Here is a 27,815-nt window from a genome sequence, read left to right as displayed (position 1 = left end):
CTTATCAGAGCTGTACAAGCTCGCCGGCTCTGATGTGACGGGTAGAGTTATCACTTGGCATTCAGCAGGTATCCTTTCACCTGTGCTGCTGTCTCTCCCACACACATTCACAGTATGTGCACTCCTATATGCACACATGAACGTGCTTTAACTCTGTTGCCGTGTCTACGGGCTATTCAGGGTAATAGCTCAGGCTTTCAGCCCTAAGTGTGTGTGTGTGTATGTGTGTGTGTTTCTGTTGCAGTCATACAATAATGCCTGCTGAGCTGGCAAGTAAGAATATCAAACGGCAAATGAAATTCCTGAGAGCCGTCTGCACCAATATCAACTTGTAACATGAATTTTTCATCAATTTGGGGAGTAATATTGCCTCATTAGAGGACTAGGGCAGCCATTCAGTAAACATGGTCATTCTCTGTGCCAAGACTGGATCAGCGGTTGTATCAAAATGTCTCTCTTCATTCAATCCCCTGCACACGTGAGCGTTGTAACTTGAGGCACATGTGCTGATCTCACAAATGAATAATTAATGTGAATGAATGAGCATTCACATTAATTATTCATGCACATTTTTATTCATGACATCCACTAATGCTGCCTTGTTGTCAGTCATGGTCCATAACTTTCCTCCTACCTTTTTGGTAGTTAGTAGTCAACTCATCACCATGTCTGCTGCCAGCTGACCCATAGTGCTCTGTATTTAGTCCTCTCTTCCTTCCTGAAGACTTTTTTTGTGGATTATCTGTAACACCCAGTTTGACAGTCTCACTCACTCACTTAATCATCTTCAACTGCTTACTCCAAATAAGGGTCTCGCGGGGCTGGAGCCTATTCCAGCAGTCATAGAGCATGAGGCGGGGTACACCCTGCACAGGATGCCAGCCTGTCACAGGGCCATGTATCGAGAAACAAACAACAAACCTACGGATAATTTAAAGTTTCCCGTCCACCTGACCTGCATGTCTTTGGATGTGGGAGGAAGCCGGATGACCCGGAGAGAACCCACGCAAACACGGGGAGAACATGCAAACTCCACACAGAAAAGCCACAGATGGGAATCGGACCCATGACCTTCTCACTGTGAGGCAACAGTGCAAACCACTAATCCTGTGCTGCCCGTTTGACATCTGTTGTCTGACCTGATTTTATTTTTGATATTTTCTCTTCAGTCTGCCCCTTGCCCATTCAGTCATCTCTCCTTAGATCAAACCTCCCAGATTAGCTACAAATGAGGGTGACAAGCAGTTAACATTTGCCACTTAATGGACGTTCATAGGGCATGGCCAGTTTACATTACTTGGTAAATGGACTGCATTTATATAACGCTTTTCCATCTGCATCAGACGCTCAAAGCGCTTTTTACAAATAATGCCTCACATTCAACCCGATGTGAGGGTGCTGCAATACAAGGTACTCACTACACACCGGGAGCAACTCGGGGATTAAGGATTTAAGGATTAAGTGATTTTCCGGTCAGGCTGGGATTTGAACCGAGGATCCTCTGGTCTCAAGACCAATGCTTAACAACTAGACCTTCACCTCTTGTGGACTTGGTGTTAATGTGCACAATGTTTAATAATACATTATAAAGGATGTAAAAACCCAACACTGTTACTGAGTTTTTACTTCATGCTCGGCTGTTTTATGGAACCAAAGTTCACTTGATTTGTTTCAGTCCAACGTCTCTCACAGTGACATTCTTGTATAGCTATCTCCTTATCTCCTTACGATGTATTGCAAATCACTTCACAGGTGTTATCTGGTTACAAAAACAACATTTTTAGATTTAGAAGTGACTATATTTTTCTAACTTATGCAAAATGTATTAGGGAAAAAAGCCAAAAACAGCTCTTTTGGAGCATTTTCTGCCTTAGTTTATGTTGTTTGAGCGAGCAGCCAACTGACATCACGCTGCCCTTTTACTCGGCTTGGCAGTTGCCGTGTTGCATTGCTCAGCATTTTCAATGCCCACTATGATTGAAAATGAATGGCAAGTTGTCGCTTTGCCTGTTTCGCTGTAGCTAATGTGACCGTAAGGTAAAATTCAGGCTTTCATTGGCTTCCTGTATCATACTCTAGTTTTTCTTGAATCAATGATATCTTGAATGCAGCACTTGAGAAGCTGAGTCAGGCATCACAGTGTTTGGGTTTGTGATTGTCCTGAATCAAGACTAAGGCTTTTAGTAGCTTCAACTTCAATTCAATTTTAATCTATTTGACTTATACAGCACTAAATCCCAAAAAAGCTGCCTCAAGGCACATCACACAACTAAGGTCTAACCTTACCAACCCCTAGAGCAAACACAGGTGACAGAGGTAAGGAAAAACTCCCTCTGATGATATTAAGGAAGAAACCTCAAGCAGACCAGACTAAGAGGGGTGATCCACTGCTTAGCCCATTCTGAAAATTATAAGGTTTTACAAAGTTTTACAAAGATGAAGAAACAGAAAATAGAAAATCAATCAACATAATAATATAAAGAAGATGAGAGGTCCACACAGGCATCAGCACCACAGGCAGGGGTCATCCACGCTGTCAGTGGCCCTGTCCCCGTGACAGGGTCACTTTCAAATGCAGACTGCAGCATGCAGCACCCGCCTTAGGCCTTCCAGCCCTTCACTTTGGATCCATCTGTCATTCGTACCTCGGACAGAGAGAAAAAGAGCAGAATCAGTCTGCTGGAAAAACTACACATAGGTAGAATTCATCAGCAGTAAATCAACAGAAAAACAGAAATTACTTGGTGATTGCTGGCTGCTAACCCTAAGCTTCACTCACAGATCCAGAATTCACACACTCAAGTTCCCAGACCTGTTCTTGGCCATCAGAAGTGTATCTGTTTGTGGTGGATGTGTCAAAATTGTAGAGTGATGCATTTATCTCAGTAGTGACATTCATGCCTCTGGGTCTTTGCAATTGAGATGCGTCTGGGAAGAATTTATGGAGTCATGAGATTGCTGGACAGAGGTGGTTGATGTTGCTGATATCCAGGTGTTCAGGGTCCTTGTGCTTCCTGTCTTACTGAATGGTTGTAAGACTTTTGACAACAGGCAGTGACTTAAGGTGACCACTGGTTGTCGTTCATGATGGGTCTCATCACAGAATCCTTGGGTACTGCTGGCTTGACTTTGGGTCAAATGAACGGTTACTTAAGAATACATAGATAAGGTATACAATTTATATTATGCGGGAACATCAGCCACCACATTTTGGCCATGGAGGATGTTTCTCTGTGTATGATTTGGCACACAGATGTTGAGGACACCAATAGCACAAAAGGTCAAGGCAACACTTAACCTGGCAACATATTCCAGAGGTGGGGATACACTGGTTGTCCAAGCCAATGGTTGCCTTCCAGAAGGCAGTTGCATAGTGTGATGGCTGTGGTGATTCATGGCACCACAGCACACTCCCAGTCCTGATCCGACTGTGAATGGCCAGGAATTGTGACTGTGTCTTTGTAGAATATGGCATGAAGCACACAGTTGGTGAAAATACAAATGATACAGAGCAATTGCAGGGAACTCGGGAATGCAAGTCTTTATGTCATGCTGGCAAGCATAAAACATGATTCTTATAAACACTTTTTTCTCTTCCTGTGTCTGTCGCACACAAACATTCCACCTATTTCTATCTAATTATCTGTCTCACTGTGCTTCTTTGACTCCTACTGGGATCAAACGGCATCGCACAGGGAGCGAGGTCAGTGAGGAATGTGTGGGATTGTCTCAGAATTAGTGGGACAATTGTGATAAACATACACATTTTACAAACAGGTTTAAGAAAAGGGACTCTGTCCCTCCAAACCACTGTCTTTTTGACTTCCTCTGCTCTGCAACCTTATGTTCACTTGCATCTGACAGCTGCTTATTCTTTTGGTGGGTTGAGCCTGTGTAGTCTCCTGGTGGAGTCAGGAGAAAACACCATTTTCACCTGGCTGCTATTTATTTGCTGGATGAAAACATCACGGTTTGGGACACTGCAGAGCCTCAGCATCGAGCAGGTGTTCAGCACACATGGTTAGAAAGAGCTAGCTGGTTATTTATTCATTTTTCTGCGTGGGAAAAATATTGACATCTTTGGTGGTGTGTTTGTTGTGTGTTCTTTAACTATTCCAGTTGGCACATTTCTGCCAGAGTGGGGAAGGTGGTGGTGCAACTTTTACCCCAACCCTTCCACAAAACCCCAAATAAAAGTGGAAATACCCCACATCTTTCCTCTGCACATGCCTAAGTCATCGCAGTCTTGCCTCTCTCATTCTGTCTCCAAACCCTCCTACCTGAGTTGTCCCTTTGATATACTCATGCCTAATCCAGTCCATTCTCATCATTTCCAAAGAAAACTGCAACATCTTCACATCTGCCGCTTCCAGCACCACCTTTCCACCATGTTTTTGCTAGCACCACTGCATCCAAGCCATACAACCTCACTGGACATACAACAATTTTTCTCTTCACTTCAGTAGATATCCTTCTACCACAAATCACTCATGTCATTCTTGTCCACATACTTAACACTGCCTACACCCTCTTCTTCACCTCACTACCACACTGCCATTAGTTTGAACAGTTGTATTATTAATTATTTAATGCCATCTTCAATAATTTTATTCCTTATGATCAAATCATTCTGTCATACTCACTCACACTCATGCACATGGAATGTTTTCTTCTAACTGACTTTCATTCCCCTTCTCTCCAGAGTGGACTGCCAATTCTTTAGACTTACCACATCCTGTTTCTCACTTTCACTGCAGATCACAGTCTATAAATATCCTCGTCCAAGGGGACTGCTGTCTGACCCATTAGCATGTCCATCACCACTGCAGTGCAGAAAGGACTCCAATTCTTGATGCAATTCTATCTCCATGTTGAACCTGCCACACTGTCCAGAAGGTGGACAGGACAGGACATATCCTGCACCATCTTCACATACAGTAGTGTTCAGAATAATAGTAATGCTATGTGACTAAAAAGATTAATCCAGGCTCTGAGTATATTTCTTATTGTTACATGGGAAACAAGGTACCAGTAGATTCAGTAGATTCTCACAAATGCAACAAGACCAAGCATTCATGATATGCACACTCTTAAGGCTATGAAATTGGGCCAGTAAAAAAGTAAAAAAAAAAGTAGAAAAGGGGGTGTTCACAATAATAGTAGTGTGGCATTCAGTCAGTGAGTTCGTCAGTTTTGTAGAACAAACAGGTGTGAATCAGGTGTCCTATTTAAGGATGAAGCCAGCACCTGCTGAACATGCTTTTCTCTTTGAAAGCCTGAGGAAAATGGAACGTTCAAGACATTGTTCAGAAGAACAGCGTAGTTTGATTAAAAAGTTGATTGGAGAGGGGAAAACTTATACGCAGGTGCAAAAAATTATAGGCTGTTCATCTACAATGATCTCCAATGCTTTAAAATGGACAAAAAAAAAACAGAGATGCGTGGAAGAAAATGTAAAACAACCATCAAAATGGGTAGAAGAATAACCAGAATGGCAAAGGCTCACCCATTGATCAGCTCCAGGATGATCAAAGACAGTCTGGAGTTACCTGTAAGTGCTGTGAAAGTCAGAAGACACCTGTGTGAAGCTAATTTATTTGCAAGAATCCCCCGCAAAGTCCCTCTGTTAAATAAAAGACATGTGCAGAAGAGGTTACAATTTACCAAAGAACACATCAACTGGCCAAAAGAGAAATGGAGGAATATTTTGTGGACTGATGAGAGTAAAATTGTTCTTTTTGGGTCCAAGGGCCGCAGACAGTTTGTGAGACAACCCCCAAACTCTGAATTCGAGCCACAGTTCACAGTGAAGACAATGAAGCATGGTGGTGCAAGCATCATGATATGGGCATGTTTCTCCTACTATGGCGCTGGGCCTATATATCGCATATCAGGTGTCATGGATCAGTTTGGATGTCAAAATACTTGAAGAGGTCACGTTGCCTTATGCTGAAGAGGACATGCCCTTGAAATTTCATAGCCTTAAGAGTGTGCATATCATGAATGCTTGATCTTGTTGGATTTGTGAGAATCTACTGAATCTACTGGTACCTTGTTTCCCATGTAACAATCAGAAATATACTCAAAACCTGGATTAATCTTTTTAGTCATGTAGCACTACTATTATTCTGAACACTACTGTACCTGTCTACCACTCACTGTCAACTCTGTCATCATCTATATTATAGTAATAACCAAGTGGCTTCTGTGTTCGTGTGTGCGTGGATGCGTGTGTATGGCTTCAATCACAGACAAACCAGGGAGAGCTGACATTTGCTGTTTGGTAAGCTTATATATTTCAGGTCAAGGATGATCGCTGCAAAAACAGAAAGCTGACAGGATAAATATTTTTGAGAAATTAGTGATTTTAGCTAACCACTAAACAATGGACATTGTGCTGCAATGCACCATGGGAGCTCAGGGTTTTGGGGTTTAAATGTTATTGTGGTTCATGTTAGTTTAACAGTGTTGTTAGTGTTATTAATTTATTGTGTTTTTATAGTTCTATTGGTTTAGTCAGTTTAGTTAAGTGTCATGTAGCCATTACCATGAGTGACTTAAGTGTCATGTTGCTGCCACCATGAGTGAAACATTTATTGCATCTCATATCTTCCGCCACCCTTTCTGTTTGTTCATGTGTAAAATTACAAGCATCTGCATGTGGCAGAATGCAGAAAAGACAAAAAGCTCTCCGTGCATGCGTATTTGTATCTTTGATCATGGGCAGACTGTGGAGAGCCGACATTTCCTATTTGGTATGCTTATGTATTCTGGGTCAAGGATGAACACTGTGAAAACGGAACATTGACAGGACAAATAATATTTTTGGGGAAACTATGGATATTAGTGAACATTGCTAATTACATTCTGAACTAACATCCCATTCCACTAGATGCGTGGGGAAGCAAACCTTGGCAACCACCTTATCACTAAGGAAGTTGCCCTCAGCACCGGTGTCAACCAGTGCCAGAAAAAAAAATGAATAGATAGATAGATAGATAGTTTTTTTGCAACACCATGTTTCACTTAAAGCATTATATATATATATATATATATATATATATATATATATATATATATATATATATATATATATATATATATATATATATATATATATATATATATATATATATATATATATATATATATATATATATATATATATATATATATATATATGACTTTATAGATAGCTAGACAGATTCTTTTGCAACACTATGTATCACTTAAAGCGCTATATCAATACAATATCAATATAATATCAATATAATTTTATATATATATATATATATATATATATATATATATATATATATATATATATATATATATATATAATATGACTTGATAGATAGATAGATAGATAGATAGATAGATAGATAGATAGATAGATAGATAGATAGATAGATTAAAAGGCATTAATCCACATATCATAGATTTAACATGAGATGCACCATAATTTAAGATGATTAGTGTCTGTTGAGAGTCGGTTAAAGGCAAAAATAATTTTTCTCTTTTAGTGCCTCGTGTATGTGCTGCACACAGGTTTCTCTCATTTTTTTTTTTTTTGTCTTTGTGTTCCCATGAACCCTATATCCTTTATCACTGTTGTTATTCTGCATGCTTAGTGTCAGGATGTTTCTTGCTCACATCAGAGCCCACATCATATTTGTTCTTGTAATCATCTTATTGACATGTTACAGCCCCATAAAAAATTACATCTCATGATCTCAATTGTGAGAGTTTATTATTATAATTTTTTCTTTTTTTAGTGATGAGATGTGACATCCACATTGGACCAAGAAATTGCATTACTAACTCTGGTTTCTCTACCTCCAACTCTGATGAAACCTCGTTGTTGTATTATATGATAGCTGATGCTCCCGACCTTCATCATGCTGATCTTTGCCTCATGTTAAGCTCTAAATCTGGCACAATGCAGCTTAGCAACAGCAACAACTGGCAACAACCGTATTGCTTGACGTTGAGCAAGATCAGGTTTCAATCTGAGCTGATTGAGACTCATAAGATGTCACCTTTTCATGTTCAGCAAATCAAAATTAAACTGATGACAGCAACCACCAGCACAGTAGCTGAATAGCTGATGAAAGAGGATGCCTATTTTTATAAAAAAAATTCTGAGCTGAGTATGAGAAAAGTGAGAAACACACACACACACACACACACACACACACACACACACACACACACACACACACACACACACACACACACAAATCCCTGTTCCTCTTATTCTTGCAGCAAGCAATTTCTAACATTTCATATTACATGGTTTATGTCTATAATGATTGATCATTGTGGCTTCCGCAGCATATAAAACGTCACTGCCTTTCCAGAACAGAAGCGTAAAATCTCCACTAAATCACAGCAAGAAATAAGACGATTTGTTTGAGGGAAGAATCATGTTCCATAACCATGGCTGCCTGCATCTTGGCCTCTGTCAACCTTATTGCTTTGGTCCCGTTTCCCAGCTTCTATCTCTGCTCCAATATGATAAGATTTAAGGTCGAGCTTAATCTGTGATACAACTTTACCATCCTTCCATGAGAGCAGCATGAAACAATCCCAGCTGAGCAGATGTAATCTTGAGTGCAAGATAGCAGCAACACAACCACAACACGGGACTGACATGGCAATATGCAAGTTCACACAGCAAACAGAGTGGGCTTGTGTTCTCTTGGGTTCAGCAATCTCTCCATCAGTGAAGCGGTTGACTCACCAAATCAATTCAAGAGCAAGGAAGAAACTAACTGCATGGACAAGACATCTTAGGTGACAGAGAGCTTTTATTTTCTCTCTCACTTTCACTTCCTAATAGATAAGACATCAAGATACCCGCAGGGAATTGTTTGTGGTGGTGTGGCTGTGTGTGTGTGTGTGTGTGTGTGTGTGTGTGTGTGTGTGTGTGTGTGTGTGTGTGTGTGTGTGTGTGTGTGTGTGTGGTGGGGGGGGGGTGATAGGTGGAGGCAGGAGGAGAGCGTGCCGGTTGTGTGAGATTGCATCAGCCGTAGTGTTGAATGTAGATTCCTGGATTTCACTCACGTATAACGGGGCTATTGAAAGGAAACAGGTGGCGAAGTACGAAGGGAGTGTGCATGTGTGTGTGTGAGTGGGTGGTGTGTGTGGACAAGGTGTGCTATTGTAATTAATGCTGCAGATGCTGCTTTCTGCAGCGCATCTGGACAGTCCTCTCATAGCAAGAAATCTCATCCAAATTCTCAGCAAATCCCAGTGGCCTTGAAAATCTTTTTTAATTTTCCCGTCTACTTCTGTTCCCTCAGATTTCTTGGCATTATATTTTCTTCTGCTCCATGTATCTTGTCCTGATCCATTTTTTTTCTTCCTTTGTCCCTGACTCACAAAGAAACCCCTGTTACATAACTGTGTACCTCTTTAATCTTTTAAGGCAATCAAACAGAAATGTTTTTGGAATTTTATTTTACAGCGATTTCACTTGGCAAAGTAAAAACTTCTTCTTTTGAGCTGGCCTGATGTCAGGTTTTTCTATTAACCAGTAAGAATACAAGTATCCACATTCCACATTAAAATTGAGACGCATACTCAAACCATTGTGAACTGATGTGTTTTGTAAGTATAGGTGAACCCGGTTAACTCGCGTGAGTTGGGGTCCACAAAATCAGACCGCGACTTATCTGAAACCGCAAGTTAATAAGGTTGACCAAAGAAACTTAAAAATCAGCTTACCTTGCCATATTACAATAGCTTTGACCTTTTGAAGTTTGACGCCTTCCTGGATGGTGATGATTTTGGGATCTTCTTCTTGCACCTCGGGCTGCTGCACTTCAGCGATGAGGGCTTCGTCAGTGCAGATGATTCTACATGAGTCAAAGTTTTTCATTTACGCATCATTTTTTTTTTTTTTTTTTGCCAGCTTGCACTCGACCGAGACGGACGCACTTTTCTCTTCTCCCTCCCTCCTTATCTCTCCTGCTTCTGTGGCGTGTTGTCTGTGAGGCTGCAGCTTTGCTCTTCTGGAAAACGACAAAAATGGATCTGTTAAAGTGGTCTCTGAACGCAGTTGACACTATTTTTTCTACAAGACATTCGGGGGCGGAGGACCCGACCTGTCCTGCCAGGACGCATGTGATGGGTTACGTGATGGACTCGTGGAGGAGATGGCAGGTCATGTGCCTTTACATGCTTTCTGTGGAGGACGTCGAAGATGTGTACATATTCGGCTTGGTGGTGACCGGCTTTCTGATGTGTGGAGCGGGCACTTTGCTGGTTTACCGGAAAATCAAGAAAGTGGAAGCAGCTTTGATTGGTCCTTCCAAGCTGCCCTACATGATTGATTCGATTGGGAAGGCAGTGGCTGCGCAGTCGGCGGGGGTTAACCGCGTGTTGGAAAACATCTCGAGCAGGATTGCGGCCCTGGAAACCCGCTATGACCGTCTGTGAAGACCACATTCTACATTCAGATGCATTGAGAGCCACTCTGTTCTCAGAACTGTGGAATCTTTCAGGCGTCTGCTAATCTGGCTATTCATTTGGCTTCCCCAAATACGAGGGCTGTCCGTAAAGTATAGGTCCTTTTTATTTTTTTCAAAAACTATATGGATTTCATTCATATGTTTTTACGTCAGACATGCTTGCACCCTCGTGCGCATGCGTGAGTTTTTCCATGCCTGTCGGTGACGTCATTCGCCTGTGAGCACTCCTTGTGGGAGGAGTCGTCCAGCCCCTCGTCGGAATTCCTTTGTCTGAGAAGTTGCTGAGAGACTGGCGCTTTGTTTGATCAAAATTTTTTCTAAACCTGTGAGACACATCGAAGTGGACATGGTTCGAAAAATTAAGCTGGTTTTCAGTGAAAATTTTAACAGCTGATGAGAGATTTTGAGGTGATTCTGTCGCTTTAAGGACTTTTCATGGTGCGAGACGTCGCTCAGCGCTCTCAGGCAGCGTCATCAGCCTGTTTCAAGCTTAAAACCTCCACATTTCAGGCTCTATTGATCCAGGACGTCGTGAGAGAACAGAGAAGTTTCAGAAGAAGTCGGTTTCAGCATTTTATCTGGATATTCCACTGTTAAAGGAGATTTTTTTAATGAAAGACGTGCGGACGGGTCCGTGCGTCGGGACACAGCCGACGCGGCGCGGCAGCACAGGAAAAACACCTCCGTGTTGATAACCATTTGTTAAAATCCAGTTGGCTTTTGATGGCTTTCAGTGGAGTGAGTATATGAGAAATTGTTTATCAGCTGGAGATGTTCCAACTTGTCCTCAAGGCTTCCAACAGAGGTGTTTTTCCTGTGGCGGAGCGTCGCGGCGGCTGCGAGCCAACGCGGCAATCCGCCCGCACGTCTTTCATTAAAAAAATCTCCTTTAACAGTGGAATATCCGGATAAAATGCTGAAACCGACTTCTTCTGAAACTTCTCTGTTCTCTCACGACGTCCTGGATCAATAGAGCCTGAAATGTGGAGGTTTTAAGCTTGAAACAGGCTGATGACGCTGCCTGAGAGCGCTGCGCGACGTCTTGCACCGTGAAAAGTCCTTAAAGCGACAGAATCACCTCAAAATCTCTCATCAGCTGTTAAAATTTTCACTGAAGACCAGCTTAATTTTTCGAACCATGTCCACTTCGATGTGTCTCACAGGTTTAGAAAAAATTTTGATCAAACAAAGCGCCAGTCTCTCAGCAACTTCTCAGACAAAGGAATTCCGATGAGGGGCTGGACGACTCCTCCCACAAGGAGTGCTCACAGGCGAATGACGTCACCGACAGGCGTGGAAAAACTCACGCATGCGCACGAGGGTTCAAGCATGTCTGACGTAAAAACATATGAATGAAATCCATATAGTTTTTGAAAAAAATAAAAAGGACCTATACTTTACGGACAGACCTTGTACAGCTGCACTTCTAGGTCGCTGTGATAAAACCTCCTCAGAAGATCAACACTTAAGCCTCGCTCCCTGGTCTTCCCCCCTCCCCTCAGCTTCTCCAGCTCTGTTAGAACTGTTCAGGACTGCTCAGACTGCGCAGGGCTGCTCCCTCCCCCTCCAGGATTGTCGGACAAGGCCGTTGACGGCGCCAAACAGGCTGCCTCCGGAGTGTTCTGATAAACTGGTCCTTTCAAATCTCGGTTGTCATCCTGTGTCCTTGTTTTTGTCTCTGTGATTATTGTTTTTCTGTGCTGATGGGGATTTTTTTTTTCCTCATTGCTGCTGTGTAATGCAGCAGCTATGAGGGTTTTTTTTTTTCTCCTTTTCCCTCGTGTTTTGCTTTCATATATGTGTTGGTTTGCTCAGCCCTGCTGCTGACCAAGGCAGGGATGTACATCTGGAGCTGGTCCCCGGGCGCCTAATGGCGACTTCTGCTCCTACTGGCAATTAGGATTGGGTTAAATGCAGTAAACACATTTCATTGTGCAGGGAACATGTTCATGTTCTATATTGTGCATATGACAATAAAATTTCTTTGAATTCTTTGAATTCTTTGAATTCTTTGGATGTGATCTTTCTCTTTAGATCCTTCCTGCGGGTTCAGATTGGGCCGGAAATTATACATGCACCCATCACTCGCACCTGAGGCACATGCATGCCCCTCTTACCCGACCCACACGCTTGTGACCAAACTTCGTGCTCAATGCATGCACCAGAGGCCTGCAGCTGCGACACGCACCGATGCCTTGCGTCCTCGCCTTGTGCCCAAGGCACATGCTTGCAACCGCACCTTGCTCCCAATGCATGCACCAGATGCCTGCGCCTGCGACACGTGCCTATGCCCATGTCTCACGCATGAGACATGTCCACACCCACCCCTTGCGTGTGTAGCAGGTGAGAATTTATACTCCCACCCACCCTTCCCAAAAACAGTCAAATCAAAATTGACTTTATACAGCAGTCTAAATTTTCGGGGTTCACAAATCGACTGTAAACCTGAATCACGATTTCAACATGCGTGAGTTAACAGGGCTCACCTGTATCTGGAACATTTGTGTTCAGTAAAAGTCATAAATGGCTGTGAGTGGTCACTTCAGGCCTTTAAAGTTAGTGTGCGTTCTGTACTTATGAACCATCAGGCGCAAAGTAGGCCAGCAAGTGTGTGATGTCACAGCAAGGAGTGGTCTGAGTTAACAGTCTGTCATATAGTAAACTCGGACGACTGGCTTGTGCTTCCATTTTTTCTCTGCCGTTCTGCTCTTTATGTGGCTTATATGGAAATAACAGTTTTAATATTTTGAATCACCAAGGTATGTGAAATCTATATTAGGAGACAGTGAAATGCTGTATTGTGTTTGGCTGCCCAAAACTGGAGTTCCCCTTGGAGAAGAAGCAACAACATACATCACACCATCTATTCTGACAGATAAGGAAATGAGTCAGTCATACCTGTCATAATGCCCAGGAAAAGGTATTTTATTTCAAAGATGTGTGTTATTTACTCACGATATAGTAAATTCTTTTATGGCACATATTGTAGATGCCGTTTGTCAGAGGCCTCATTTGATCATACGGCTATTTCAACAAGAAACTTCAATGGCCCGAGGTCCATTGAACCAGGAACCTGTTTGCGAAACAAGCACACTTGCCTTGTCAATATGGTTGCCATAAAATCCACAATTTGTTATATTTCAGAATCTATGTACACAATTAAATAACAAATAACAAAAATGAATGACCACATAACACAGAGTGACACATTGGTCTGCAGTGGTGGGCACACATCCGATAATCCGATAAAAGATAATTATCAAGGATAATGTTTTCATTATTAGATTATCTTTTTAGATAACTTTAAAAACCATTATTGGACTAATTTTCTTCCAATGAATTGTCGTCCGATAACTTTTAGACCGATAACGTAGTAAAAGCAAGCTGAACAACAGCAAACATTTTTAAAAATCAGTTGAGACCTACTTGTTGAAAGTTTCCTAAGAAATATATAGTTCTACCCTCTGCAAACAGAAGCGAGACAGTTTCAGGAAAAAACACTCTACCTTCTGCAGGCAAAGAAGAACTGGTCACAAAAAAAAAAAAAATAATAATAATTTTCTTTAACACCATACTGATACGCTGGCAATATCACCCAAGTCATCCAGAGGCATACATTTTTAACTTATGGTTCAAATCTTAACCAAACTAATTTTGGACAAGTTATTTAAGATTACTTGTCATGCCTGAAGTTTTATAAAGTGAAAACATTAGATATATGTTTTAGTTTTAAAGTAATGTGCTAATTTTTAAGATTTTGTGAGCACATGCTGTGCCCAGCAGTGCATTATGGGTAATCTCAGTATGTTCACGACAGGACAAATGTATTTCAGACACTCTGTTCAGGCTCCACGGACAGCAACATTAAACTCTAGTGCCTAAAACTCTCGTGAATATATTCTCTGGGTTTATAGACATTATTGTATTTGCGTTTGTTAAATTCCACGCATCTTAAATCAATGTAGCAGACACGGATTATCTGGAATTTTGTTTTGGCAAGTTTTCAAGGCCTCTACTGCCATCTACTGGCAAGTAGTGTTCATGGCAGTATTTGCCCTAAGTACTAAGCATCTGGGCACCAGTAGATGGCAGTGTTCTATTTATTTGGACCCCGGTTATATCAGATGGTTGTCAAATCAACTTTTTGGCTTTGCAAATGGCTTTTTTTTCCTACAAATTAAGTTTAAAAACAAAACAAAACAACAAAAGCAAAAAACATTACAAGACAGCTCCACGGTGTTTGCACATGCACAGTGCGAGAGGTTGGATGCTTGTAGCTCTTCAGGAGCAGGATACCCTGACAACAGCCGACCAGAATAATATCAAAAAGGTTTGATTTTCATTCGACCATATGATCGGCGATCAGGAGGTGGTCGTGAGATGTTGAACGCAGCTTGTTACTCTATGTACACTACACGATGCAGGATGCACGATTAACCTGAAACTCGGTCCAAAAATTTCTCACACTAATGAAAAATCATCTGAAAAAGGGCCAAAACTCGCACAATATAAAGCCAACATTTATGTGTCAACACAGTATTAAGTGCATGTTTTACAACATCATAAAACATGCGCACATCATAAAACGTGCGCACAGCACTAATAAAATGAGCGCACATTCTCTTACATGCAAAACATTTTGCGAAGACACTTCCAGGGCTCCATAAAAATGCCTGTTTTTACAAATAAAAAATGGAATATTTTACAAAAGCACATTTATCTGTAAACAACAACACATGACACACGTCACATTAACGTGTTGGTTTACATAATGAATGACTGAACCAATCAGTGTTTAGCAGAGGCACTTTTACCCAGAATCCTTTGCGATCTGTCTGTGTTTGTTACAAAACCTTAGATTTAGTGCATTATTCAACATTAAAAGATATCCCAGACAGCAAATAGATCCAGGCCGGATGTAGTCCTGGACTTATAAAACTTGATTGTCGTAAAGAAACAAACCGCTTTGCAATAAGCATTTAAAAAAGCCTCAGTGACGATCACGATTACAGTGTACAGAGTTTACAACTGCTAATGAATAGTTTCTACCGAGTACAGATAAAATTGCTTATCGTTATGCCCCATGTTCCTGCCACGGTGCTGTGATGCGGACCACATCTGTCCCAGATCCGTGCCAGATATGGTCTGTAAACGGTTGGTGTTTTGCGAATCCAGTTCAGATCTGGTCTGGATCTGTTCCAGAACTGTAAAGCGGAGCCGTGCCGGATCTGGGCCAGGGTGCAAAAACTGTCTGGACCAGATCTGTTTTCAGGATTGGTACCAGATTTTGGACTACATCCGGCCAGGATCTATTTGCTGTCTGGGATATGTTATATTTTAACTTTGTACAAATGACAGAATTGACATTAATGGAGTTATTCTATCAGTATTCACACAAAACCATAAGTCAGGATGCCTTTATTTTTCAAGACCTCTGCCTGACCGGAGCATTGTGATTGTTAGCGAGCTGGCTTTGTGGCTGCTCTCAGGGTGCTTCTGTGCTGTAGTCGTGTAGCTTCCAGAAGGGGACAGTATGTTCAAACATAGAAGTGCGGACTCATTGCTTGGGTTTTTTGTTGCTTTTTATGCTTCCAGAAGCGATCGTGGTGTTTAAGTTGCAAATGTACCAGAGACAATACTGGAATTTATCGGTTGTCTGTAACTTCCGATACATTTTTGGGTGGTTCATCGGTTTATCTTTATCAAAGATAACTTTTCAGTTATCTGATTATCTGTTATCGAAGTTAATTTTTTGGTTATCTGTGCCCACCACTGTTGGTCTGTGCGCTGAATGGACAAGGGGGGGCTTGTCTGCCCACAGCTGTGGCTGTAAAGATCTCTTTTCCTGGACGTCCCAGCTTGAGAACACATTTCGTGTTTGGAAAGACATGAAGTTACAACATTTCTCCGTAAGGCATGTCTCTGCCTGCTGTCCTCATGTGGAAATATATAAAACATCTTTTGCCACTGCGCTGGGCTGCATTTCCATCATTTCCAACATTTCCATCTGGTAATCAGAGGTTATGGGTTTGAATCCTGTGAGTGACTTTTTTTTAGCCAGGGTTATTTAGGGCCCCTTCACACATATTGCGAATTTGGTCCATTTGCACATAAAGTACGCATGAAGCAGGAATCGTGTGCAAAACGTGTAAAAGTTACCATGAATTTGTCAGTTTGTCCTGATTTGCCGATCCGTGTGGCAAGTATAATCCAAACTTCTGCGTGGTCACTTATGACCCCCTTGAAGATCTATGAGATTTTCAACATTACACCTTCAGATGGTATTGTAATTTGCCAACTCTAATTATTATATTTTACTGTTTTGCAAGGAAGCATGGCCAACAGACCTAGAATAGCAAGATTTACAGCTGCACAAGCATTGAGACTGATTCTGGATGCTCAGAGTATGGAGGAAAAGGATGATGGAGAAATATATTAGAGAGTGAAATAAATATGAAGAACCCCAAAACAATCATTTATATAGAAGTATTCCAATATAAAGTCAATGAGGTCATAAATAACCACATTTGGTCATATTAGTCGCTAAGGGTGAGCTAAAAAAAACAGAACCTATAAAAATTGTAATAAATCCTACAAAGGTCCAGCAAATTGACTTAAACTTCAGTCTGTGTACGATTATTCACCAAAGTTTCAGTTATCTTGGTCGCTTTGCATAAAAGTCATGTTCTTTCAAAATTATGTTCCAAATGGTATGATTTGTTGGTGAAATAGGCCTTCAGGCAAAATGTCTTTTCGTTGGTTGACCAAGACATGTTGGGGAAGACGATTGGAACAATCGTCTTCTCCAACATTTCAAATTTCAAGAAATTTGCTAGAGCCTTTGTAGGATTTATTACAGTTTTCATGGGTTCTGTTTTTTTTTTTTTGGCTCACCATGTAGCTTGGTCACTTGAGGGTTAAACGTGTGTTCATAGTGACTACGGCTTGAAACTCAGCTATTTGATCATGCTGCACTGGTGGAAAAATTTGAAGCCGAAGCTATGTTTGTTATGGTATTTGTTCAATATTAAACAGCTCAATCACGTCTAGCAGAGTGAGCTGCTCCTTTTTTTTTTTCAGCCCGGTTGCCAGGTCTGCAATTTATAAGCCAGTCAGGTGCAAGGTGTATACTTTATAAGATATCCTGTTTGGAGGCAAGCCGGATTAAGCTGTTTCTTCCCGTTTTTGCACTTTTTTTGACTCATGGGTGATCGTAGTAGAACTCCACCCTGTGGAACAGTCCTGTTAAACCTTAAAAGAGATAGCATTGTGGCAATATTGAATTTGGATAAACAACAAAATGGCAATTCTTAGCTGGGCTTACTTTTCCATCACCATGACTTTTCAAATTACAGTTCTTCCAGAATCCTCACTGGACTGACAGTTATCATGAGAGGACAAAACCCAGCAGTCACATTCCATCAGTCAATGCAAATGCTGTTATTTCACTACAGTGTTTTGTTCACACACACACACACACACACACACACACACACACACACACACACACACACACACACACACACACACACACACACACACACACACACACACACACACACACACACACACACAATATATCTTAACTTTTGGCCTTAACTTTTGTGCAAATCTGTAATAGAAACCTGCCTATTGATAAAAATGAGCTTTGTTCACAGATCATGGCTGTTTTTCCTCCTTTTTTTGCGCTTGATAGTCCGTTGTGCTCCAGACAACCATTAACTGTAGTGATTTGTCCAGATGTCAGGATCCCTTCAATGGAATATTCAGTTCACCTGGTGTGACATTGTCTCAGTTGCTAAACCCCCTTTCACACCGGGGCTGCTCCCAGTTGCTTCCTGTTGCATCATGACGATGCAGGAATGTCTGCGTCAGGTGCGCGCAAGCAGGGGCAGAGAGGAGGTGAGAACGCAGCCTGCAGGTTCTCTGCACAGAGGAATCAGAGTGCACAGTTTGGCAGTTTATATTTATATAGTTTATATTTGTTCTTGTGCTGTTATAGTTCATCTTTCCTCCTTTGACCTCCTTTGAGATGCGCGCGCGGGAACGAACCGTTCGTGAGCAAATGTGGAAATGTCTGGAGTTCTACTTGATGTTGACATGTCCTGTCTCTGGCAGTCAGTCTGTGAGCAGGACTTATGTCCTTTTTTGTCCTTTTTTAACACAGTGATGATGTTATGTGTCGGACGCAGCCCTGGTTTTGCGGTGCGCTCCCAGCAGCGCCAACGGTCCGGAGCCAGAACAATTCGGACCCAAGGACCCCGCCGACACCCCCCAGGTGGCCGCGACAAACCGAGTCTGTGAAAGAAGGAATCATTATGTGAGTCCACACTCAACACACAGAGAGAACGCTCAAAGGTGCACAAACAGCAAACACTTCCTGGCTTAATTACTAATCAGCTTCCCACCCTGCAGGCATGGAACATCCAGTTCACAAAACTCCACAGCAGTGGAAGCTGATTACACGACCAACATACAGCTCAATATAATAAGGTGTGAGGGACACCACATTTACTGACTGTATAAATGTTAGTCACAAAATCTAACGTACCTCAGGAAGTGTGCTGACGAGCGTGAGACTTCACCCCCTCCTCTTTCACAGACCATGCATCAAACCTGGACGTTCTCTGCATCCACTGATGATGAGATGGCTCCCGAGATGACGATCTCACCCGTCTGGTCACAAGGTCGAGTCTCTGGCAAATACACACTGTGTACTCCAGTCTTAAATGCCACCATGTTCCAATCCATGTAGATGCACCACAGCTGTGAGTCCTGATGAGCCGCAGGTGATCAGCCTCAGGTGATCAGGGTGAGGTCCTGATAAACTCAGCTACACAGCCACTCAGTCCCAAATGCAAGCCACCTGGAAGGAAAAAACAAAAGACAGGACAGAAAACAGAAACAAAAGGCAGCCAGGCCCCCCCCAGCCACACAACAGCACCCCACCCTCACGGGAAGCCTCCCGGCGACCACACAAACCCGGCCCAGGAGAAACACCCCCCTCCAGTGGCCATGGCTGGAAACCGTATCTGCATTCGTCCTCCAACAGAATGGTTGATGTCTTCTCCTCTGGCTGCATCTTTGCCTTTGTTTCTGTCAGTCACTTAGCACAGGTGTGGCCAGGAGTTCTTAAACCTGTGCGGTCAGCCTTTGTCCAACCATGTTCACAGTCTGATTAGTCATAAAACAAAAAAGACAAACACAAACAACCAAACCACCCCCCCCTCCCCAGAGGACCGTTCCATCAAACCCCGGGAAGGGGAGAAAAGAAAAACAACCCAAACTTAAGCTAACAAATAAAAACACTAACACCCCCCCCCCCCAACGACATGTAGGGACCAACACCCCCCAGAGGACATCCCGCCAGCTCCAGGAGTAATAACCACAGCCGAGGTCCCTCTGGGATCCAATGTCACCCACGGGCCTCCCAGCGCCTCTCAGAGAACCATTCCATCAACCCCAGGAGACGCCTCCCCTCATGACCAATGGACCCAGCCCCGGCCGTCTATGGCTAGATGGACCCACAGCCCTTTCCCCCCCAGAGGACACCACAGTCAAACCCTGAGGGCGGAAACTGGGGGGAAAAACAAAAGGAGAAAAAAAAACATACAAACAAAACAACCCCAACCCCACCCCCTTGGCGCAGTGGAAACTGGAAGCACATCCAGTGTCACCAACCGTGACTACACCCCAGAAGCCAACCGGGAGGAGTGGAACAGCGGTCATGGCAGACGGCACAAAACGGCGCCACTCCTCCGACTTCCAAACCAGCCACCAGCTGCGGGCATATCCCACTGCCCCAAACCCCAGCCACACCGATGGCAGACGGCTCAAAGGCGCGCTGAAGCCGGAGGTGGAACAGGGAATCAACAAACAAAAACACCCCCCCCCCCAGGTGCAGAGGTTACCTGGGAAACGCCCAGCATAACAAAACTGCACCACTCCAGCAACGCCGACACTACGGCTCACACGGCTGGAGCCAGAGGAGAAGAGAGGGAACAAAAAGAAAATACCCCAAACCCCCCCCCCCTCCCGGGTAAAGCGGTTACCTGGGAAACGCCCAGCATAACCAAACTGCACCACTCCAGCAACGCCGACTCTACGGCTCACCCGGCTGGAGTCAGAGGAGAAGAGAGGGCATAACAAAAAACAAAACAAAAAAAAAAGAAAAAACAACCCAATCACCCCCCATCACCCCCCAGGGGACCGTCCCATCAAACCCTGGGGAGGTGAAACTAAAAGAAATAAAAAGAAAGACTAACAGACTAACATAAAGTTGCTTGGGTCCTTTTTTGTTGCTCCAAACAGGCTGCAGGGTCACAACCCCAGACACTAATAGTGGAAAACAAAAAATAAAATCCCACACAAAAACCAACTAAAAAAAAACACCCACACAAAATGAACTAACACAAAACAAATAAGTGATTTATACCATCAAGCTCAAACAAATGGAACACACCTGTTCCAACTTAAGAGCTTGACGGTAATGTGACTCAGTCACCAACAGAGGGAGCCAGAGTGCTAAAAATGAAAAACCCTCTTTGGTGACAGAGAAAACAAACGAGCTGCTTTTCTGTGCGCAGCTGTGTGCAACACACAACCAAAAATGTGATTCAACTAAATAACACCGGAGCTGACACAACAGATGCAGTAGCTATCATTACCCGGGGAAACGGGGCTACGACTGTAACACAGGAAGCACCGCGACCCGTGCCACAGAGCTCCGCCGTGCGTGTTCACCCATTACAGACCCACACCTGCAGCTCCCGTTCAAACCTCTTATCCGGTCGAAGTGCGACGTGAAGCCGTCGCCAGTCACACTCCACCACGACCCACGGATAAGGCACAAACACAGGAACACGGCTGCACGAGCGCTCAAATCAGTATTCAGTAATGAGTTCTCCAACGCGCACCATCCGGGCGGAGAGCACCAGGCCCCCCCAGCCACACAACAGATGAGAGAGTTTGAGGGAAGAACAAGGAACTAACTGCCTGCAGCCAGACAGTTTTTTTTTTAATTGTTCACGTGCGCGCGAACGAACTGTCCATGAGTAAATGTGGAGATGTCTGGAGTTATAGTTGATGTGGACATGTCCTGTCTCTGGCAATCAGTCTGTGAGCAGGACTTATGTCCCTTTTAGTCCTTTTTTTAACAGTGATGAGAGAGTTTGAGGGGAGAACAAGGAACTAACTGCCTGCAGCCAGACAGTTTTTTCTTTCTTTTAATTCTTCACATGTGCGCACGTGAATGAATCGTCCGTGAGTGGACTGAAGATGTCCGGACTTTTTACTGTATGTCTCTGGCAATCAGTCTGTGTGCAGGAATTTTATGGATTTTATTTAAACACATTTGTGAGAGAAGAAGCTGCTGCTGCCTCACAGTGCCTCTCTTCACCAGACAGCTCCACACAGAGAAGGAGGTGCAGCTTCGGGAACAGTGGAACACAGCAGGAATCATAAATTGGCGTCGGGTAACGTTGTCTTGTGAGGGTGTGGCTTCCAGTCACGCTGAGTACCGTCCTGTTGCTCTGATTTGCACTGAAACCACTTAATTCTGCGTCGAGCAGAGGATGCAAACAAAAATTAAACATGTTTAATTTTTGTTTGCACCCCATGTGCTGTTGTGGCGCTGAGCTGCATCGTCTCGGCACAAGGTTGCTTCCACGCGGCATCGTCATAACGATGCACGACGCAACTGGGAGCAGCCCTGGTGTGAAAGGGGCTTAAGCCCTTTTCACATTGGCATATTTGTAGAGCTGCATATTGCAGTGTTGTGTTTCATTTAAATACGCCCAAAATGCATGCGCACTCAGCCTTTTTCCATGTTCATGGATCTGCTTGCAGTTGCGTGTGTTCACTTTTTAATGTGTGTACCTTGCCGCTATTTAAAATCAGTTCCCTCCTGTTTGCTGTGCAGAACACATCATTGATCTTGGAAAACAGTGGACTGTATCATGAGGGTTTTCCAGTTGCATTACTGCCACGTATGTAGCCAAAGCTGCTGTTTTCTGCCGCTGTGGAAGGGTGCTCTGTTCTCTACTGCACGGTGTGGTGCGGCTCAGAAACAGAGTCATTTAACATTATTATTATTATTTTTTTATTATTTTTTGTCTTGTTGGATCATTTTCATTGTGTACAGATGCTGCTGAGTCTGGCTGTGGTAAAGGCTGCTGGGAATGAAGCGTTGTGACTCTAAACTTTTAAAGCTCTGGTTGCTTCGATCAGGTCCGCTGATTTGATCAGACCTGATCAATCATGAGCGCACCGACATGCAGCGATGAGACTTTTATTTTAAAGAGTCACAGCGCGTATTCAGGTTTGATCAGACCTGATCAGTCAGGGCGTTTGACGAGCGCATCGACATGCAGTGACGGCGCTTTTATTTTGAAGTCACAGGTTTGATCACACACACACACACACACACACACACACACACACACACATAGAGAGAGAGCATGCGAGAGAGGGAAAGAGAGAGAGAGTGAGAGTGAGGGAGAGCACGCGCGAGAGACCGACCTGCTGTTTCTGGATTTCTGAGTTGAAGTTCGATTCCCTGTTCTGATCACACACAGGCGCTGTGGGCTGTGTGATCATGTTCTCGTGTTCTCCAGTTGATTCCCCTGGATTCATGCACTCAGTTTTTGGTTGTGTACAGGAGCACCGTGTTACACAGACGTGCATGCAGTAACGCTGTGCTGCGCAAACCTGCTTAAAACTGTGTCCAGCACTCTACGCTGAAGAAAATTAAACATGTTCAATTTCTTCCGTTCTAAGCGCGTAGCCCTCAACATACTGCTCCGTATGGAGCAAAAACACAACGTAGAGCTGCTAAAAGTGGGCAGAGAGCTGCTCAACTCGGCATAGACGATACGCTGCAATGAGTAGCTGTACGAATATGCCAAGGGGCTTAAGGGGCTTAAGTCTTAAACCTTGCTGATTTTATGCTTGTTGGTAATCGTGATAAATGTTGGGCCCGTATAAATGATGTTGTGAACAAGTTTGCAAGTTGTGAACCCTTATTCAGTAATTCAGTGCTATTACTGTATTTCATCAACTAGAAATGAACTAGAAGCCGTCTACCTTTGTAGCTTCATGAGCCCAAACTTCAGGAGTGTGTCTTTTTTTTAAGTCTCTAATTGCAACATTTGCAATTAGATGAAGAAAGTCTCTACAGGCAATGTGACTGTCAGTTTTAGTTTAAGAGTAAGAGTGTGCACCACAAGCATGCAAACATCGAGTACACTTTGTGAAATTTGTTTTTAGGAAAAAAGAGGCAATTTTCAGCAAACTGAAAGAGATATGTTTTGAGATACTTAGTTTTCAATTATAATGTTATGATAGAAGATAAAGTAAGTCCTATATCGGTCCTGGGGCCCACGGGTGCCAGTGCAAATCTCCAGATTCAATAGTGTGAAGTCAATGTGAGTCTATGACTCCCCCTGGACAGGACGCCAGTTACTCCCTCAATTAACAGTAGTAGCCATTTACAGCTGGGTGGACTGAGACAATGCAAGTGAACTGTCTTGTCCAAAGTACTGTGAGCGGGATTTGAACCCAGGTCTACATAGTGGTAGACTAACTCCTATCCCACTACCTATTTGTCTTACATTTACTGAGAGCACTTTAGTCTCCTGTTCTTCTTCTGCAGCCCTCCTGCACCCAAACACAGTATGCATGGTTCAGCAGGTCACTGGCATGTGTATGTGTGGTCATGGCGGTAGGAAGCAGTCTGCTCTGATTGCAGTGTGCTCGGGATTAGAGCGAATGTGCTCTAACATATTCAACCTGGCATTATGCTGAGCTCCCCTGATGTTACTTCACAGAAACTCTCCAGCCAGGTCAGGATTCCGTTTCTCCACAAATGGCATGCAAAACGCCAGTGTGGAATGTGACATCAAAGCTGGGCAAATGGGACAGCGGAGAGTGGGGGGGGGGTGGGTCCATTTTCAGATACACTAAGTTTTATGGATTAAAGTCAAAGTATTGGAACCTGTTAAATAAAACACTGGGTAATTTAGAGGCCCAGAAAAAGACATAATGTAAATGACACACTGCTTGCAATATCATCTGCTCTATTCCACTCCACTGTCATTTTGTGAAATTGCAACATGCAATGCTTTCATGAGAAAAAAAAAAAAAAAAAAAGCAGACATATTTTGATTTGCATTCATTCAGACATCAAGGGCACATTAAAATAAGGGCAAAGAATTCAACAGTCTTCTGAAATTTCTGCTCTTATCTCCCTCAGCTTGGAAGGCTCTGTGCCGATGGTGCAACGAGGGGAAAAAGCATCTTTGCATAAAATAGCAAGCGAGCAAAATCTAAAACAGTTGGTGAGGAACTGTAAATAATCACGGTGCTTTTGGAGATGAATGCATTAGCATAACTTAGTCCCAGCGAAATAATCACTTGTCTCAGGGTGAGAAGATCCCCTCCAGGCTCATCTTACTCCTGCTGCTCCTCTCCCCCTGAGTTCAGGCGCAGCAGAATGACTGCCCCCTGAGACCAAGGGGAAGACAGGACACGTGGCACAGAAGAACAAGTTTGGAGACCCCTTTAGTTTGTAGCAAATAGCCTCTGGCAAGTGATAAGATCATACACAAAGAGGCATAAAACTACTAAAAGTGTCATTTGGTCTGTCTTTATCTCCACATCACTCTGGGAATGACCATATGAGCAGAGGGGAGGGAGAGTCTTCAGATGATCCCTCTGACAGTGTCTCTTTTCTTCAAAATCCATAAAAGATAGAAGCAAAAGAAATACTTTACATTTCATTTTGAAATTTATGCTATTTTACTCATTAATCCACTTATTACTATGTACCCTGGAGCATCCTTAGTAAAAATAAAGATTTGTCTTAAATCTGATGGGAGAAACTTTCACAAAATAATTCACCTGGCCAGACCAAAATCTCATTTAATTTTCAGTTGCCAGCCTTCCATTATACTGTCAGGATCAAATCTTCATTGGTTCTGGTCTTGGCAATGCTCTTGCTAACCAAATACTGATCCTGCCAATCCTGCCCCACCATTACTTAAGAGCTAGTTAATATACAGTACATCCAGAAAGTATTCACAGCGCTTCCCCTTTTCAACAATTTGTTACATAACAGCCTTATTCCAAAATGGATGAGATTCTTTTTTTTTTTCTCAAAATTCTACACACAATAACCCATAATGACAATGTGATAAAAATTTTGCAAATTTACGACTACTACTACTACTAATAATAATAATAATAAAAACTAAGAAATCACATGTACATACGTATTCGCAGTCTTTGCCATGAAGCTCAAAATTGAGCTCAGGTGAATCCTATTTCCACTGTTCCTATCCCTGTTACCATCTTTGGGATGTTTCTACAGCTGAATTGGAGTCCACCTGGGGGAAATTCAATTGGTTGAACGTGATTTGGAAAGGCACACACCTGTCTACATATAAGGTCCCTCAGTTGACAGTGCATATCAGAGCACAAACCAAGAATGAAGTCAAAGGAATTGTCTGTAGACCTCCGGGACAGGCTCCTACAACAGGATTGTCTCAAGGCACAAATCTGTGGAAGGGTACAGAAAAATGTCTGCTGCTTTGAAGGTCCCAATGAGCACAATGGCCTCCATCATCCATAAATGGAAGAAGTACAGATCTACCTAGAGCTGGCTGCCTGTCTAAATTGAGCAATCGGGGGAGAAGGACCTTAGTCAGGGAGGTGACCAAGAACCAGATGGTCACTCTGTCAGAGCTCCTGCATTCCAGGCATTCAGATCAATGCAAGAATACTCCCAGAAATAAATTCACGATCCAGTTGATTCGGCCTATCTGAAAATAACACTGGTTGTACATTAAAATACGAACATGTCAAATTTGAAAAGATTACATTTTAACTGCACAAATGGGAGAAATCTGGAGTGGAACTTGGAAAATTTCCGTCGAGAAATCAATGAAAACATGGTATCAGCGTTATATATATATATATATATATATATACATATATATATATATATATATATATATATATATATATATATATATATATATATATTATGTTAGATGTGCCAATTTCAGTTTCCTTACCACTCCGATTTATATTGAGAGCATCAGCAGAGACAGACTGACTTCCTGCTTTGTCGTAGGGATTCAACACAGCCTCACATGCTTTGGCCATAATATAACAAATTATATAACAGTTTCATGTATATTTTCGACTAAAACAAACACAAGAATTTTGTTGATCCATTTACATGTTGTAAATTATTCTTGATAATCTGGATAAGATGGATCTTGTCTAGTGTGTTTTTTATGCCCCGTGCGGTGCTTGCATCTGGGTTGTCCATCTGTCCATCCTTCCGTCTGTTCATCTGTCTGTCTGTCTGTCCATCCATCCGTCCGTTTGGCCGCAATTTGTTCGCTGCAATGTAGCTCAGCACCTGTTGCTCACAAAAACTTCATATTTGGTGGGTACATGCCTTGGAGGAGTACTTCGCATGGGTTCGGAGGCCGGTGATCTTGACCTACTTTTAAAAAATTACCAATAGTTGCATTTGTTCGAAGGCTACCGACTTTTTATGGTTACTGTTGGCCACATCCTCTAATAAATATTATGTTAATCTCCAATTCCAAGACTGGAATGCAGTATATGAAACAAGGGATACAGATCAGGCATATGAATATTTTTTAGAAATATTTATTTGTTTGTACGACAAAAACTGTCCTTTAAAACAATTCACTAGGTGCACTAAAAAATTGGAGAACCCATGGATTGCGTTAGGAACTCTTCAGATATTGTTTAAAGCTAAAAATAAACAATTACCTGTAAATATTCAGAGTCTGTTTATCAAAAGGGAAAATCAATATAATCTGAGAGGTTTGTATTGTTTTCAAATTCAAAAATATTGTACAACATTAAAAAGATTTTGTGTTTCTGTGAGTGGAGTAAAAACATGACATAAGTTAAATCAAGAAACTAAACAATGCCAAACAATTCATCAGTTTAAAAAAAAATTTAAAGAAAATATTTTTTTCCAAGAATGTTAGCAAAGAGATTTAAAGGTTGAGTGTTCACAGCTGGAACTTTGAAGCAGCTTTTGAAGGAAGCTGAAATATGTTTTTGTCACTTAAGGACAGATTTGTAAAATGTGGTGAGGTTATAAAAGTGATTCACTTCTTCCCACTCCTATTCAGACATGCATTTTTTTTGTTGTTGTTGTTGATATTTTTTTTCTGTATTGTCTTGTATTGGAAAAATAAGGTGAATGTGATATGATGTTTTGATGACAGATCCGATGTTCAATGTTTGTGTCTGTCTGAATAAATTCATTCATTCATTCATTCAATTTTCCCA

The sequence above is a fragment of the Thalassophryne amazonica genome, chromosome 7 (genome assembly GCF_902500255.1).
Source record: "Thalassophryne amazonica chromosome 7, fThaAma1.1, whole genome shotgun sequence".
Classification (NCBI taxonomy): domain Eukaryota; kingdom Metazoa; phylum Chordata; class Actinopteri; order Batrachoidiformes; family Batrachoididae; genus Thalassophryne; species Thalassophryne amazonica.
Note: the sequence above shows the minus strand (reverse complement) of the source record.